This window comes from Rattus norvegicus, chromosome 6 (genome assembly GCF_036323735.1).
Source record: "Rattus norvegicus strain BN/NHsdMcwi chromosome 6, GRCr8, whole genome shotgun sequence".
NCBI lineage: Eukaryota > Metazoa > Chordata > Mammalia > Rodentia > Muridae > Rattus > Rattus norvegicus.
Genome location: NC_086024.1, coordinates 36836072 through 36854102, shown reverse-complemented (window position 1 = coordinate 36854102; position 18031 = coordinate 36836072). Strand labels below are relative to the sequence as shown.

At 42.6% G+C, this 18031-nt stretch overlaps 1 protein-coding gene across 7 annotated transcripts in view; it reads right to left on the bottom strand.

Annotated features, from left to right (window-relative positions):
• The window catches only part of Ldah (lipid droplet associated hydrolase), an 84571-nt gene that overhangs the window by 31827 nt on the left and 34713 nt on the right, over nucleotides 1-18031 (bottom strand). Inside the window, exon 6 of one of the 7 annotated variants that reach the window (XR_010052084.1) lies at nucleotides 12579-12668. The exons of the other annotated variants lie outside the window; for them this stretch is intronic. The gene's annotated coding sequence lies outside the window, so the exon portion shown is untranslated. The remainder of the gene's footprint in view (nucleotides 1-12578; nucleotides 12669-18031) is intronic. 7 annotated transcript variants of the gene reach the window in all.

The window sequence follows — 18031 nt, the reverse complement described above, 5'->3', positions numbered from 1 at the left end:
ACCCACAGCCAACTCCCTGAAACTCTGGCTCCAGGGGATCTGATACCTTCTGACCTTAACAGGCACCCGTATTCACCTGTATTCATATGCGCACGCACGTGCGCACACACACACACACACACACACACACACACACACACACACACCACACACATACACAAATTAAAAATAAAACTTGAAAAAAAATAAGAATAGGATCTGAACAGAAATTAGTCAAAGACAGACATACAAATGACTGACATATTAGAAGGTTTAACATCATTAATTGTCAGTGACATGCAAATTAAAACCACCATAGGCCACCACTGCACACAGTGAGGGTGGCAGTTATGTCTGCAAGCATGTAGAGAAACACCTGCATTCACACCATGGCTCTTCCTTTAGAAGAGCAGAACCAAGCCCTACTGTATCTGAACATGGGAAAATAAGCTAACACATGCCACAAACGTTTCACATGGTGACTTTAGAAATAAATTTTTGTTTTGTTTTGTTTTAAAGCTTTCCTGGTACATCTATAGCTAACCAGTGTGCAATCAATTAATGAAAACAATATGTTTTCCAAGAAACTGATAATTTAGTCTTGTTTGGAAACTCATTGTTCATTTTAGTTTCAAGTTTATTCACTTCAGCAGCAGATGCCTACGTCTACCAAATTGTCTTCAGAGAGCTGGAGACTATAAATGGTTAATTCAGTTACTACCAAACTGAAAGTATCACACAGATTCCACACTAGTTGTGTAACCCACAGTACTTAAGGAACTTTGGGCTGATCAAATCAGCTGGCAGAAACAGGAAGCAATCCATTATTTTTACAAATGATCCTTTACTGTGACCCATGTTAAAACAAAACTGCATGCAAGGGAAACTAAACACACAAGAGCGACCACAGGGTTATATTTGGTTGATCTCTATCGAAACAAATTGAGAATTAAAGTGCACTCTGAAATCATGGGAATGGACCAAAACAATAAGGAAGTTCTAATATTTGCTTTGAATGCCTCATTGCCTCGAAAAAACACAAGGAGACCAGAGACTTTTCGCCACAACCAATACTCAGTGGATGGGACAAGCTCTCCTCTGTGGAGAAGGATTAACTACTGCTCCATTGAAACACACTTCCCCCAGACAGCATCAGATGACTTCAGGGAAATTTACAGTTTAAGTTTGGTAGAAAAAGTCACTGTTGAGGTTCCTTTTATTCCTCATGTAGAAATCTACTTACAAAAGAAAAAAATCCACTCAGGCCAAGAAAGATGAGCTAACTTTCTAACACAGCTGTGCGGAACAGCGTTCCAAATCCCCACATATGACAAGCCTTTCCTTGTGTCACGGCCCTTGGTTACACAAAGAATTTCCACAACGACCAGCTCAGTCTGCTCTAGGAAACATTGTCATCAGACACCTACCAGAGTCAACCTCAAAAAAAACTGCTCTTATATTATTTTTGGTGTGTGTGTGTGTCCACACACACATATAGGTCAGAGAGGAACCCCATGTAGTGCTTCTCTCCTACCATGTGGGTTCTGGGGATTAACTCTGGGCTACCCATCATGCCTTTACCCACTGGTCCCAGAGGTGTTTCACACCCTGCTCAGAGTCAAGTGTTGATAATAAGGCACAATTAGGCTTTTTGGACATTACAAAAAAGTAAGTAAGCGTATTAGGACTTTGTATACCAGCCACATTTTGGGGTCAGTGGCCGTATTCTGGCATTTATTTTTCTTTAATTTGCCATTACTAGCCACTCTCCAGAAAAGAAGTTAAGCATTCCGAGAGATGGCTGTGGGAGGAGACCGTGATGCTTAGGTATGACACGCATTTCATTAAGAAGCACTTAGTTTTCACAGTATCGGGAAATCAAACGTGTAATAGAATTCAATATTAAAAACAGTAAATCTTAAAGCTCTTCATACACCACCATTTGATTGGCTTATTACAGAGGCGCCCACTGTTCCGGAAGAGCAGCAGCGATGTGGCATGCTGTCACTGAGGGAAGCCATGACAGTAATACTGTGACACTGTCAGCAGAGTGCCTTACTGTTTGTTCATTACGGTTCTCACTTGGTACAGTAATGGCCTTGTGCTTCCTCTTCCACGACAGAAAACACAGCACAGACTGTCAGCAGTTCTTTGCAAACATGCAATATAAGTCTTCCTTCAAAAATCAAGCTGTGCACACTAAAGTGTAGGCCTCCAAGTAACCCTAGTTGTGCGTTGTCTCTTGTGGTATGAAGTCGTATTTCCCTCTCCTTGGTACCCCTTTGGAAACACAAGCATAGCGGCTCACTTGGTCAGTGTGCAGTTCGTAAACTCCAAGTGTCACTTTAGTTGGTGAGCTTGCTTTGAGATATCATTGTCTTTAAATTCATATATCAGAATGACAGAGATAAACTCCACATTAGGCAAACACTTAGCACAGTACTATGATTATCTATTTTCTAGGCATTGCACAAATGCACAATAAGCATTTCCTCATTTAACACACAAAACCGCCTTATGAGGTAGGCGTCTTCCTTTCATAGATGAAAACACCTGAGGTTTAGCTACACAGTAACAAAGATAAAGCAGGGTGACTTGGGCGCTAATGACTGAAAACAGTGCCTATGAGAACCTCCTCTGCAGTAACCACTGTCCCCTCCTGATGAAACAGTTACTGCAATTACTGTCAGGCAATCTACACAAGGCTCTGAAGTCACGCAGCACGAGAACAAACGAGCTCCAGGTCTTAAGAAGGCTGAGATTCTTCACCTCATTATTTTTTCTAGTAAAAGGGAAAAAGAGGCCATTTCATGCATTTAACCTACAGGTCAGTGTTGCTAATTCACAGGGAATACATGAATATTTGCAGAGATTCTTCCTGACTTATTACGCAGATATTTGAAACCTTGACTCCAAATCACCCCGTCCTCTCAGGCTTTAAGCTTTTATCTTTATAGCCCACAATTATTTTACTTGGAGAGCAAAGTGCTCCTCTTAGCTTGAGATCTCTTGAAAGGAATTGTCCTGATGCCGCCACTAAGAATCCCTAGAGATGATGGGCAGATCATATGCTTCCTGCAGATCACACCTCACAGGCTGCTCTAAGCACAAGAGTCTCCTAGGAAGCACCCGCCACTCTGAGTTAAAGATGCTCTTAGCTGGGTGGTGGTGGTACACGTCTTTAATACTAGCACTCGGAAGACAAAGGCAGGCAGATCTCTGAGCTGGAGGACAGTCTGGACTATGGAGGGAGCTCCAGGACTACATAGAAAAACCCAATCTCAGTAAAACAACAACAAAACAAAAATAAAACAAGCAAAACAACAACAAAATCCCCAAAGAATAGTACTCTCCAGGTGGCCTCAGAATTTAGTGAATGGTGACAATAACTCACTCTTGCATACAGCTACCAAACTCTCACTTTGACAAGATGGCCTCTGGCATGTCAAGCCTTTTCATCCAGTACTCACTAAGGTCATGAAGTCAGAATACCTCAGCTGCTGGCTAAGGCAATGAGGGGCAATTGGTCTACTGGCTGTGCACTGGCCTGTTCACTGACAACACACTGAGTGCCCTTAATATGACAGATGTTGTATGGACTGACAAACAATGGCAGGTAGGCAAGGAAGTCTCTGACTTCAGAGAAGGTGTGTGTGTGTGTGTGTGTGTGTGTGTGTGTGTGTGTGTGTGTGTGTGAGAGAGAGAGAGAGAGAGAGAGAGAGAGAGAGAGAGAGAGAGAGAGAATGAGAATGTGCAACAGGTGTCTGTATACAAGGAATAAATAATTGGGTCCTTGGGAGTCTTGTTTAACCATGCCCCAAATCTCATAAAAGGCCTCAGAGAGAATTTTAACACTTATTACTGGTCACCTATGTGAGCAATGTATTGACAGCACAGCAAAGGTTACTCAGGGAAATCTCTATAGATTATTCCCCCATTTAACTGCTGAGAGACATTGCAAAACATTTCTGTACTGTACACAAAAATGATATTTTAAAGTCTGTACTAAGATGTGGTAAAGGAATTATTCACTGTGCTAAGAGAGAGACAAGGGAGAGACACACACAGAGGTGGGCCCTTAGCACACAGTACAAGCTTTGCATGGACTCATAGCTTCTCACAGGTGATCTGGGAGGCACAAAGCTTGGCTTTCTAGTTCCATTTCAGCAAAGAGCAACCCATCAGTTGGGACAGTTAACCTAAAGACAGAGGCTGCAACTCGGGAATGTGAAAGTTAGTTCACAGACGAGAGCTCATGCAGAAGCTACGGAAGAAGCGTGCGGATTCTCACACTAGCTGTGATGATGAAACAGGGGGGATCCGTTCTGTTCAGTTCAGGTTAAAATAAAGGCCCACCAGAGACCACCAGAGACCCGCTCTGTAATCACTTCTTCTTCACAGGTCTCTGAGGGAGCTGCTCCTTCTTGCTGTCTCCCACCCACCAGCTTCCAGAGGCGGCTCTTATCCTAGAGCTGCCTCATCTCCCAGGCCCCCACATGCAGGTTGCTCCCTGACCTTGTGAGTTCTCATAGCTCCCAAAGAGCTCAGAGGAAGGACATCTTCTCCAGGAAGACCCTTGCCTCCCTTGAAGAGACTGGGTAGCATTTCTGGTAGCCTTGAGGTGTCTACTTCTTCATTCAAGACACATGGGCCTACAGAGATGGGTTACCAGTTTGCCAGTCAAAAATGCCCACGGCATCCAAAAACAAACAAAAAAAGCTGTATAGGGGAACCACAGACATTTACCAATCCAACTTTTAGCCAGGAACAGTAAGACAATTCAGAGGCCCTTATAGTTGTTCAGTAAACATGGCTATTATTTCTAATTGATATAATTCACATTTTAAGTAGATACAGAATTTCACAGAAAACTTATTTTGGTCTAAATCTAAGTAACTCTACAATATTCTCAGTTAATTTCATCTGTCTTTTTAAAGATAAAAAGGACTTCCTTTATTTCTAACATCACACAATTTCTACAAATCTTTTTCTGGACTTCAGTTCCATGGGTAGAAAACAGTTTTACATAAAAAAAGTGCACCTGTTAGGAAAAGCATCCCGAGACCAAATGCCACTAGGAAATAGTGGTTTTCAGATTTTATTTTAAGGTAAAAACATTTCCCTTTCTTCTTTAAAACAATCTCTATGTAACAATCATGAGACCATGAATCAAATAATTTACAGTTCATGAATCAAAGAGACATCTGTAATAATAAGCCATGACACCTTTGTTCAGTCTCACGAGGGTAAATGCCTCTGAAATGTTCTCTCATACAGCACATTCCAATGTTTTTAAACACTACCACTCGTTACTCCATTTCAGTAGGTATGCACAGTGGAAACTGTACATGCCTAACATTCCAAATCCCACTGAAGTAGACACAATTATTTCGGGAATTAACAGTCTTCATGGTTGGGTTATAACCTTTATGGGTGTTTTGTAGGTATGTTTGTGCGCCTATGTGTGCGTGTGTGTGTGTGTGTGTGTGTGTGTGTGTGTGTGTATAGTCAGAAACAATAACATACAAGAATTCACTATTGTTATAAATAGAATTTTGGGCTCCTTTGTTATTAAAATATCTCCATAATCATTTTAAAGAAGCTTGAGTGTGGTTACCATACTAACATCTGGGGTCCTTGAGAAAAAGTAACTTGTACTAATCATGCCTCAGTGAAGGCCAGAAGTCCATGTGTTCACAAAAAGCCCACATGAAGATAGTCTCCAAACAACTAATTTACACCCTTAAATGCAAAAAGAAACAACTGACAGGCATTAGCTAAAGCCAGAGAGCAAGACAAATGCAAAAATAGAGAAAGACAATGAAGCAGAAGAAATAACAACTTTCTTAAAATCTAAAACAGTATTAGTCAATGAAGACTGAGACATTAGCAGGCAGGTTTATCTGGGGTGGGGTGGGGTGGGGAAGAGTGTATGAGCCAGAGGCTGTGGAGGGCCACGAGGAAACACTATCTCCTGGACACAGCCAGGCAGCTGTAGTACACACTCACAGGAGCACTGACCGCATTAATACGACGGGCAAGCTCAACCCGGACTGAATCACAGCATGCAGAGCGGATCTGGGTTTGAACTCCCCACCCCCAGCCACAGAGCTATTGGCAAGTACTAGCTTTTGGGAAGGGTGAGTAGTTTTCTCTAAGGGAGTATCTATCACCTTTTAAGTCGAGTATGCTCCAGTGGAAGAACACATATCCAAGAGTATTTGGGTAACACACATTGGTCTTGATTTAGTGTTTTAAAGGATAAAAAGCTGGATGAGTAGGGAAGATTTAGGGGATGAGAAAGTCAATATAGCCAAAACATACTATACAAAATTTTCAAAGAACTAATATATATTTCCAAAGTATACCAGAGAAAACTAAAGTTCTCTTAAATGAGTTCCAAAAAGAGAAGACACTCGCACACACACAAGTGGGAAGAGAACCCGAGGAAATGAAGCATACAAGCCCCCCAAGTCTCTCTCTGGTGCTCATGGACTAAATAAACAAAAGATTGGTTAAGAGGTAGTTGGCCCTCCACAATATCTCCCGCATCCAGTGCCCCCTTACTGAGCCTTGCCAAGCACTGCCTGGTCATACTCTGTCTAGACACAGAAGGACACAGGCGTGACGGCACAAATGTGTAATCCTACCACTTGATAAGCAGAGGCAGGAGGATTACCACAAGTTTAAGGCCAGTTTCAGATACATAGCAAGTTCTAGGCAAGCTAAGACTATGTAGTAAAGTCTTGTTTTAAAATAAAGAGAGGAGCTTCTGAATTTGGGCACAACAGGGAGAACAGTAAAAACTCAACCTGGATTCCAAGAATCTCATAGTCAACACAAGCCCTTTGGACTGTTTGCTTCTAGGACACTGCATTCAGGCAAGATCAGTGCTTCTCCTAATGCTGCGATCCTTTAACACAGCTACCCATGTTCTGATGACTTCAACCATAAATTTTTTTTTTGCTACTTCATAATTTTGCTACTGTTATGAATCATAATGTAAATATCTGATTTACAAATGATCGTAGGTGACCCTGTGAAAGACTCACTTGACCCCTTTATAAAGGGGTCATGACCCACAGGTTGAGAACCACTAGGCAAGAGGACAAACTACCCCTCCAACCCCCAGGGAAACATAGTGGCTTTAGAAAATAAAAACAAGACCACATGCGAGGTACATGAGGGTGCAGTGGACTCTAAGATGTCATGTACCCGCTTCGCTTTGCAGTGAAGCTGACCAAATGCAGTTTCAGGGCCTCATTCTACACTGTGAAGAAATAGCAAAGGAGCAAAAGACAGTTGAGGGAGCTCTGATTGTAACAGATAAAGATAAATAAAACACAGAAAAGTGAATTTGGAGTGGAGACAATTTGAGACAAAGCTGTAGAAGTCTGTTTTCTTGAGATCCATGAAATGAAAGATACTACAAAAGGAACAAAGAAATTCCTCAGAATCCACTAGCATGAATGCTGAAATCAAAAGCTTCATTAGATGGACCAGAAGATAAAGCCGAGGGAAGTGATTTCTCTTCATATAGAGCTAAAGAGCAGACGGACGGGCATAAGATAAACAAAGGGAATCTTGTCTGGAAGTAGAACATGAATAACGAGAAATCAAGGAGACAGAACAGTGTGTGAGTGTGCCAGTGCCCTCGGTAAAAGGAGTACCTAGTCCACATGATTACCTTCGCAAGATGCAATCCTGGGAGGAGGTGAAGAATCTAAACTTCCTACAGAAAACTCTAACTGTCCAAGAGAACCAGAGATCCACACTGTAGCATTCATTTCACAGACAGGACGGGAACCTCAAGCCGAACAACAGCCGCCAATGGCATAGGTGGGGCCAGGACGGTGGACTCTCGCTACACAATCTCCCAGCCAAGACCTATCTGAAAATCAGGGAAAATACTGTTTAGAAGTCTCCCCCAAAACAGTACAGAGGACAGTCAAAGGGGGAAATCCCAGGAAAAGGGGAAACAGAGAAGAGTGCCAAGGAGTTGGTTTCCAGAAATCGTGTGGGGCTCACAGAACAAAAGGTAGAAGGTAAACATGAGGTCCCCTACGCTTCCAACAGCCTGCCACCAGGCTCTGGTCTTCCACTCAGCCATCAGTGGTCTTTCTTGAAACCTGACAGTCTTGTTTCCTCCCTGTGCACTACAAGGAAGCTGTTCTGGAATGCTGGATCTCAAGGCTGCCATATACTACTATTGTGAGACACCCCTCACTGGGTGCCTCTTAGGCTTTTTCCACTTCAGGGGCTATTGTGTGGTCTCCGTTGTGTGTTGTTCACAGATTTTCCATACAAGCAAGAAGGGAGCACAGACAAATGCTACAGCACTGCAACTGTGGCAGAGGCCTCTTCCTTCCCCAGAGACCACGTTTGCATTTCTCATCCCCATGAACAGCTACGGAAAGAAACATCTGGATGGAATAAACAACAGAAGGCAGCTTCATGGGATTCTGTTCATCTGTTTTGGTCTCTTCTTCTTCATCTCTGTCCCGACAGTTATGCTCACCCACTGAGGACCCACAAGCTGAGCATCTATGGAGTATCGCATGGGGCAAGGCACAGGTTGTACTTCACATCTACAGCCATCGCATTGCAAAGGAATCCACGAGTAATGTACTCTGCCTTACCATAGGCTGCTCACTCTCCTGGGGTCCTTTACTGTTACTCTGAATCTCATGGCAGAGTGAGATTTGAATATGGACACTATTTTTCCAAGGCTGTATTAACTCAGAAGAATGAATGATGCTAATCTCTACTTGTGATATTTTAGGACTTTAAAGGTCAGCGTACCTCCCAGCCATTCTGGTTATCTGGAGTCATTGCTAGTACAACCGTATAAAGTAGCAGAGGAGATGCTAAGAGCAGGCTAGACGGGGCAGAGGGGAAGAGTGGCAGGGTGAGGAGCTGGGGAGGCTGCCGTTACCAAAGATGCTGATGCTTTGGGCCATGGCTGGGCTGAGAGACGGGGTTTTCTGCAGAGAAACCATGCAGTAGTCTCATTATTTTACTTTGTTCTTTATTCTTAATCTGCTGCTACCTGACAAATTACTAAAACTTTTGTAGATTAAAATGATATACATGTTATATCTGTGTGTCGGTCAGGAGTTCGGTGGGGCTTAGCTGGGTCCTCTGCCTATGACCTGTCAGGCTGCAATCAAGGTGTCAGCTGGGACTGGGACCTCACATGAGGCTTGACTGGGACAGGGTCACTGCTGCCAACAGGAGTCCCTTGCAGTGTAGGGCCAATGGCTCTGGCTTTTGTTGGTTGTCGGCTCAAGGTGCTTTTAGCTTCTAGAAGCTACTGTAATCTCTTGTAAGCAGGACAGCTAAAAGCATGGCAGTTGGCTTTTCCAGTTAGAGGGACAAACTTCAGCAGGACAGGTCTGTAAACCTTAGGTATGGAAGCCACGCAGCCCCTCCGCGTTATTGTATTTTGTTGGTTAGCACTGTAAGCATGGAGGAGACAAATGCAGACATATGACGTGGCTACTGTGTGTGTGTGTGTGTGTGGGGACACCCAGAGTCTGCTCACCATATTCCTGGTCACTTTCCTCTTCCTTTCTCAGTATTTTGTACAAAAGTTGGTACTGTGAAAATTCCATCTTTAGCTAGTCTGCGGCTACAATATTATTCAGTTCAATCTTGTAGGAGTTAAACTACAGTTGCTCCTTTACATAGGCCCCGCTGATCTCTCTTCCTGACAACAGGACAGATGTTTTCTGGATCAAGGCAGGTATCAGAGTTCTTGCATGACGAGAAAAAATCAGTGGAACTTAGGAACTATTGACAAAGTTACTCAGCAGAGCTGCCGACATGGTGACTGTCACATATGTACTTTAATTTAATTCAATTAGGAAAAGGAAGGAAGACATGTTTTCCTTTGGGGATATATAGGAAATGTAAGGCCCTACCCTCAAGCTTGCAGAGGTACAAAGACGAAAAAGGGGTCAGCATCTTTTCTTATGCTTGTAACAAAATTTGACCCAAGCTATAAGCCAAACCGAAAAGCTAACAGGAAATATGTATGTTTCTGTTTTTGTTATAATGAATGATATATCTACACATGAGTATTTCCTGAATCTCTGAGAATATTTTCTTAATACCCCAATTCCAAAGGAACAGATTAATAAAGTTAGAGGTTTGATCACCCTTTACAGAAACTACTTCCCCCCAATAATATGGGATCACTATAGAAAACAGTGAAGACAAAGGACTCATCACTCCAGTAAGAACAACCATGAGTTGCCTGGGGCCTCTGTGTTAAGAATGTAAACTGTATGCAGAAGACACACGCCCTGGGTTCTGTAATAGTTAGTGGCTGTTCATCTGATAACCGCAGCACTTCAGTCACTGGACACTGGCGGTACTAGTGATCCCACAGACACTAACTGGTTAAGTCCCACGTCACATTGCATCTTCACAGTTGTTACACTTTTCAGCCCATTATCTGTCGCTATCCTTTGCATCTTTATCTTGAGCTTGGATTTCCTTTTATGGATTTCTAGAAACCCTTTATAATCAGATGCCAGTTACTCAATGTGCTACACAGTAACGTTGTGGGTTCAAATCCTAGCACTGGTCCTCACTGGCTGCTTGGATCTGAGTTAATTATCAATGTTCTTCCAAGTCTCCATTTCCTCCCCCATGAACAGGATTAATAAAAGCCTCTTTAAGTTGCTGAAAGGATTAAAGAACATTCCTCATTATGATATAACGACCATGGTAATGAGACTTAATAAAAACATCACTTGTAAATAGCCACAGGGAACTGCATATTTGAAACAAAATCTATATTCTAAAAGTAAGGATGCTAAAGGAGTCCAAGTTTCCTTTTATTTCTCTATTAAATAAAAATACACAGGAGGGTACTACAGTATTTTCTTGGTTCTAAGCACAGGGGTAAGGTTTACGTTAGCTTTCTTTCTCTCTTTCTTTCTTCCTCTTTCTTCCTCTTTCTTTCTTTCTTTCTTTCTTTCTTTCTTTCTCTCTCTCTCTCTCTCTTTCTTTCTTTCTTTCTTTCTTTCTTTCTCTCTTTCTTTCTTCCTCTTTCTTTCTTTCTCTTTCTTTCTTTCTTTCTTTCTTTCTTTCTTTCTTTCTTTCTTTCTTTCCTTGTGTCTGTGCACACGCACGTGTCACAGAGCACACGTGAAGGTGAGAGCACAGCTTGTGGGAGTCCTCTCCTTCTATCACATGGCTTCCAGAAATAGGGCTTACACTGTCAGTCTTGGCAGCAAGCTTTTGCTCCCTGAGCCATCTCGCTGGCCCAAGTTAATTATCTTTAAAGTAGCAGGCAAGCTAGTAACTCTTAACCACAGCCATCTGCAGAATGCTTCCCCCCAGCCATATTTGTTTTGTTTTAGGAGACCACTTGCCGCATTAGAAAAGCAGTCAGCGGTGCAGTGGGTGAAGTCCCTCTGGATGCTTCCTTATGGCTGGGTACTTTGCTTTTTAAACTGTTTTTCTTGCCTTCCTGAAATTTGAAAATACCATAGCTTTTATAATTAGAAAATAAATTTTAAAAAGGAATACTGTGAAAAGAAATTCTGCATACAAAGAAAATCAAAACGTGGATTGTAACTGACATATCAAGGGATTACTACTAATTCTTGTAGGAGTGATATTACCCAATGATGTGGGGGCTTTGAGAACCTATGTCATTTCCTAAGCAACACAATGAAATAGACGTAAGGGTGAACACCTATACTGTGCTCTACTCAAATACTCATGGAAACAGTGAGGAGAAAACAGCCAATCGTTAGGAGCTACACAACTACGGATGATGGGTTCTTGTAGATTCATTACATAGTTATTTTAGCTCTGAAAATCTCAAGTATCTTAATTTTTATAACTAGGATTTTTTTTAAATTTTGAAAAAATGTCATGATAAAAATGTAAAATTATAAATTATTTTTTTTATTTATTCCTTGTCCTCTACGATAGCATATATTGCTATTTGGCTGAGATGGTTTGCTGCTAAATATGCTTACTTTTTCTTTAATTTATTTTTTATTTTGTTTTGAAACAGGGTCTCAATCTACAGCTCAGGCTGCCTGGTACTCACTGTGTCAGTCTCGAACTTGCACTAATCCTGTTGCCTTGGTGCACTAGTGTCCTCAGCTGTGGTAATGAAGTGACCCATCTGTCACAGGTGAAAGCATCACCTTTGTGTGAGGAAGGAGATTATTAGCCATCGGCTAAGTGGGTTCAAGGACCATAAAGGTGCATTCAGACTATACCTGCAATCTCAGTACTCAGGGTGCTGAGGCAGGAGAACTCATGTTGGCTTGAGGCCAAGCTGGGCTGCACAGTGAGTTCCAGGCAGCCTGGACTTTACACCCTCTCAGCGAAACATATGGTAAATAAATGTAGAGGGAAAGGGAAACATAAACTTTTGTTAATTGCTAATTTTACTTTTGTATTATGAAACATTTTAAAAAACTTTAAAGGTAAAATTTAAGGTAGTTGATATTTTCGGAAATAAAAATAATTCCTCCTGGACCAGGAAGCGGTATCACCAAACTTAACAAACACAAGTGGCTTGGCCAGCAGCCAGTTCACCTGCCCTCTGTCTTTTAAATGCATCTCACCAAGAGCTGGCCGGATCGGGGGAGGCCGTCTACAGCTGGCAGTGCATCCCTAGATCTGCGGCGCAGTGCTCAGAAGCCCTTAGATGAAACCTGTTAGACAAAACGCAGTGCTGACATGCATGAGGAATGTTCTATTATAAACCCGTTTTCACTTTCTCGCAGCTTTCCAAAAAATTAGCCTTTTGTGGTGAAATTTTCCATGCTTAGTTTCAGCCCAAAGGTGATTTTTTTTGCAAAGTTCGAGAAAAATATATTAAATAGTTTTTGAGTTATGAAAAGACGAAAGAAAAAAAAAAAGACCACATAAATTTTCCACTTTGAAAGCAGTTTCAGGATTTGCAAAAATATTCAGATAGCTAACAATGGTTGAGGTTGAAAAGTTGAAATTTTCCATGTGTCCAGTAGTTTGGGAGATTCGGAGAATATGCGTATACACATATCCAGGCACACAAAATAAATTAGGATATAAAGACTGTTCATGGCTGATCCCTGAGGATCCACACACCACGACTCACTAGTGGTCACATGACAGATGACTGTGCATTGTTTCTGTAGAATTCAATGTCCTACACTGTACTGTCCCATATGCCCCAGCTCAATTCTATAAGTCTGAGGCTGTTTTAAGTTCAATTTTTGCCCTTAGCTATGCCTTCATGCTAACTTCTTTTACTCTTTGCTTCCACAACTCCAATTCTCTCTAAACTCACTGCGAAGTAAACGTTCACTTACTTCCCATTAAAACTTCCCTATGTACTTGAAGAACTCGAGGGCTGAAGAAACAACAGTTCATTTAGGTCAAAGGAGCTGGAGAGATGGTGCAGTGGTTAAGAGCGCGGGCTGCTCTTGCAGAGGCTTGGTATTTGATTTCCAGCACATGTGGTACTGTGATGTAGTCTCAGGGGATCCAACAACCTCTTCTGGCTCCCCCTGGCACTGCGTGCATGTGATACACAAATACACACCCAGGCAAACACCCATACACATAGAAATAAAAATGGGGAAATAAAAGAAAATGTCCCCTCAACCAGTTCTTCACTTCCTATATTGAATTTTTCTCCCCATAGGTCAGCTTCTAGATTAATATCTGTCACTCGACATTCTGCAGCTTCTGTGTCTTATTTTACTAACAATGTAGTCTCCATGGTAACCCCCAAATGCTAATTCCAGTAAAGTGATGCTTCCCACCTCTTAACCTCATTAACCAGCTGTTAGCTTGCTTCAGCTCTGAGTAGAGCTCAGGGCTCTGCAGGTGAGGAATTCAAACGGGGCTCCACTGGGTGGCCTCCGCTGGGTGGCCATGTGGCTCCTTGTATCTGCTGGGGTCACTGATAGTGCTCAGGGTCTAGGAGGGCTGCTCTGCTGAGTGTCTCAGGCCCCTCTCATGTGGCCAGCCAGGGAATGTCAGAGCGGCCGGAGCATTTGTGTGGCAGCTGCCCACTGACATGGAGGCCTGGACTTGGAGGTGCCAGAACCTCGGCTCCAGGTCTCTGCAGTGATTTGCTGAAAGCAGTTCCGGTGCACAGCCTCAGTAGCGAAGGGGAAAGGAAACTTCCTCTCTTGAGGAATGAATGACAGGGACCCAGACTTCTCGGTCCTGCATCTCCCTGCACCTTTCCTGACCTTCTCTCTTCTCTCAGCTTCTGTGCTATACGGGTCTGGATGAATGGTTTTCAGAACTTTAACTCACAATTAGATATACATTCCAGAATGTAATCGGAGATAGAAGCATACATTTATAAAATGAGAAACAAATGTCTCAGGATAAATACCTTTATTACAATATAAATATGCGCAGTTCTGTTTTTTATAAAGTGCTGTTTTGTCTTTCACAAATGCATCTCCCCTCTTGGGAGAAGAGTAGACTTCCCAGCCTTATGGACCAACGCTGGTCACATGACTTGCAGTAGACTGCGAGGAGTAGTGTGCCCTTCAGAAGGAGACTGAAACGCAGCTCACCCCCTTCTACCCTCTCCACGAAGCCAGAATACATCAGATAGAGGCTACACCATCAGTTTGGACTTCGTAGTAAGACCATTCACAGAGAGCTCATAGGGACAGCCTATGTTCAAGAGGACTTGTATTACAAGCAAGAAACAAGCCTTTTTGCTTAGGCTTGTGCCTTGGGCCTGCACAACTGTGGCACAATCTAGACGCTTCTCCATCCACTCTGGCAATCCACTCCAATGACTGAGGATGCACCAAGGGGCTGTGGGTGATAGTCTGGGGGGGTGGCATTTGTATTTTCTGCATCTTCCACTCTTCTTTTACAGCAAATGAAACAATTCCTCTGGGATCCGCCCATCTTTCCCTCTTTGTTGTAATTTCACGGAGAGTTACTACTCTGTATGCTGCGTTCATCGTTGCTCATGTGGCCTAGCAAACACGCCTATCACTTGGTTGTTTGCTTTTTACCGTACCTTAGTCTTTCTGCTTCCTTTTCTTCAGTGAGAACTGAGTTTGTCAGATGTCTGACATCATCACTCATGATCCTTCAGTGGCTTCTAGCTAACCTACCTGCTGTCTATCCCCCACGATTCTGACGGTTCTCTTTAGATGTATCGCACTGCAAGCCAACTGAACAATTTACCTGCTATTAGTTTCTCAGGGGCCCAGTAACAACAACAACAAAAAAAATTCTCTTCTTTCTCTCATCGTGTTTCGAAGGCAAAGTGAGTCCCACTTTCTATCTCATGGAACATGTACTTCTAGAGGCCTGTTCAAACATTCCAGCTGTGAAGAAGTGCTCTGTTCAAAAATTCCTGCCAACAGGGCTGTTTTTCATCTTGAGAGCTGGAAGAAGGTCCTTCCCTCAACACGGCCAGAACCTCTCAGCTCTTCCCTCCTTTGCTTTCACTTCTTATCTCTAGATCTAGGGACAGGGCTCTGGCCACAGCGGCTGCAACACGTTAATCATCTCCTTTCCCCTCCCTGATGGCCAGCCTGACTACTGAACAGGCCGCAGCACGGAGGCAGGTACTTCTCCCTGCTAGCCTGACTTGGATGGGCCAGGAAGGCACCACGGGGTAGGGCTGTTCATCACAGACCGCCTCCATAACTGCACGGTTGGCAGAATGTCTGGATTTATTTTGTCCTAATGTGGAGGAGATTACTCCGGAATTGACACGACTTGCCATTCTTACTCTCAAAGTTTTTCAAGCTACTCAGCTGCAGTTGTACAGTTTATGTCTAAAATTCGGAATATCTGAAATACTTCATGAAACCAGAGCCCAGTGTATTGGCTCACCCCATGATCAACCCTGGAGAGGCTTAAGCAGGAGGACTGCCTGGGCTATGTAAGCTCAAGGCTAGCAAGTCAGACCCTGTCAAAACAAAAATCAAAACACCCAGAAAAGAAAAACAAAAAGAAACGAGGGGTAAAAGGCTCTGAGCTGCAACAGTGACCACACTTTATTTTACCAATTTTTCCTCTGGTATCTTTATGGAGACACTGTTCATCTTTCTGACACATGGTGAGACATGGCCATCAGTTCCTTCTGCCCATAGCAAGCAGCAGCAATGTGTCTGAAGAAGAGAAATGGTCCCTAACACTCAAGGAGGAGACAGAAACCCGTAAAATGGACAGACAGAACACATTCTTAAAAACAATGAAAATGGCTTGGTTCCTTAAGAATTTTCAGAATACAGGCAAATGTCTTGGCCACATTTCATCCCAACACAGCACCGCCAGGAGAACAGTTGCCATCACTGCCCTGAAAGTATAGAAGTCCCCTCTGGCCCACAGACCTTGCTGAAGAAAGCTAAGTAGACAACAGGTCTGGGGCAAGGCTTCGCAGCACTGGACAAGCAGGCTGCTCACATGGAGTCTAAGCTATCGGGAAGCCTCAGGAAAGGAGGACACTTCTGTTGTCTGAGACAGCTCTCTGGTACTGTGCACGTTCCCTAAGGAACACCAAATAACACAAATTTAGGATCTGCTATCTCTAAGAACATTCCCAAGCTCCAACTTAATACCTAAAGGAAAATAAAAAGTAAAATTACTTGAAATTGCCACATGATTCAGTCCACAGCCCAGGTAAGTTCTAACCTTGGCTATGGAGAAGGACTTCATCAGACGGCACCTTCTTACTGCGTAGAGGGCGGATGCCGAGAAAGCAGGTTCTGCATAAGAGGGGAAGGCTGCCACCTTTCTGTTTACATGCCAACCAATGCATCTTACTCTTAATTGCTACAGCAGTGGTTCTCAAACTGTGGGTTGCAACTCCATTAGGGATTAAAGGACCTTTCACAGGGGTTGCCTAAGACCATCAGAAAACAGGTATTTACATTATGACTCATAACAGCAGCAAAATTACAGTCAATGAAGTAGCAGTGAAAACAGTTTTGTGGTTGGTGTCACCATAACACAAGGAGCTGTATTAAAGGGTCCAGCATTCGGAAGGTTAAGAGTCATCTGCAAAGTCTCCAACCCCTTTAGCTGCACATAAATGCAGACACGCACACTGTCGGCACACACCATACTCTATCACCCAAAGGCTGAAGGGCATTCTTAGAGCCTCTTTATAAACACGGCTAACAGAAGTGCATTCCACTTTAAGATTCAGCCCTGGATGAGGTCCCTGACAGGGTCCCTTTCTCTTAATCCTTATATATAAAAGGAATGGTGATCCTATGGCTCTAAAGACAATTGCAAGTCAGGGCGGCTACTACTTCTCAGTTTTCGAATTAGCTTTTCTAAAGGAAAAAAAAAATCCTTATTCTGGACACCACTTTCAAAGTATCTGACAAGCTTCTATTTCTATATTTTTATACATCAACCTAGACTAAAGAGAGAAACAAAAAAAATTAATTTTACATTTTAAAAGAGGCAATTATTTTGCACTGTATTGAGCTATAGGTCAGACAATATATCTTGCATTATACAATAAGTCTCTTAAATGATGTAAGAACAAAGTTGTCAAAAATTATACAAAAATATTGCAAAGTGCTGAACCAAACGAAAACCAAACAAACCGGCTACCAAACTGCAAATATGCCCTCAAAGTCTTAGGGGAGTCAAAAGTTCCAGTAAAAATAACAGAAGAGATGGGAACACAAGTTTCTTATTATCACACTTCATATGTTATAAAACATAACAGCTAACTTATTTTTGGCAAAATGATTAGGGATTGCAACACTCTGGCTTCCACAACTTAGTTGATTGTCAAATGCATCTTAAATGGAGCGTTTCATGTTAACTTCAGGCAAGCAGGCCGTGTGCTGTCTTAGAGACACTGAGATTTCAACGCCACAGCATGGATCGCACCAGCAGTTATTAACTGGCCCAGGTGTTTAATGGTCGAGAGGCAGGCAGGATGTTGTGGTGGAGAATTTCAACAATGTAGATAATTGAAACCAGATACAGCTTATTTTTTAAAAAAAGATTTATTTGTATGAGTGTTATGTATGCCTGCATGCCTGTATGTATGTATGTATGTATGTATGTATGTATGTAT